The 319-nt window shown below is 33.2% G+C and overlaps 1 protein-coding gene across 1 annotated transcript in view; it reads right to left on the bottom strand.

Annotated features, from left to right (window-relative positions):
• The window catches only part of LOC105454803 (ankyrin-3-like), a 16613-nt gene that overhangs the window by 1684 nt on the left and 14610 nt on the right, over window positions 1-319 (bottom strand). The window lies entirely within an intron of this gene.

Here is a 319-nt window from a genome sequence, read left to right as displayed (position 1 = left end):
AGTCGGCGGAATTCGAAGCGGGCATATCTGTACCGAACGAAAAGGAAACACCTTTGACTGATACATGTGTTTTGCGGCCGTGAGAACCTGCCCATGTGTATGTCTCATTTAACGGAAGTCATTACATTACATAAAAAAATTTTGTAAGATAAAGAAATATTTGAAAAATGGATAATAACTTTAAACCGACAAATTGAAAGCTACAGTATTTAGTAATTAATTCAGTAATGAACGAATTTTCTTAAAGGCACACTAATAGAGACACTTACCTTATTCTCTTTTTATAAATAAAATATAAAGAAAGATCGGAAGAGCACAC

The sequence above is a fragment of the Wasmannia auropunctata genome, unplaced genomic scaffold (assembly GCF_000956235.1).
Source record: "Wasmannia auropunctata unplaced genomic scaffold, wasmannia.A_1.0 LD335975.1, whole genome shotgun sequence".
Lineage (NCBI taxonomy): Eukaryota > Metazoa > Arthropoda > Insecta > Hymenoptera > Formicidae > Wasmannia > Wasmannia auropunctata.
Note: the sequence above shows the minus strand (reverse complement) of the source record. Positions and strands in the feature narration are given on the sequence as shown.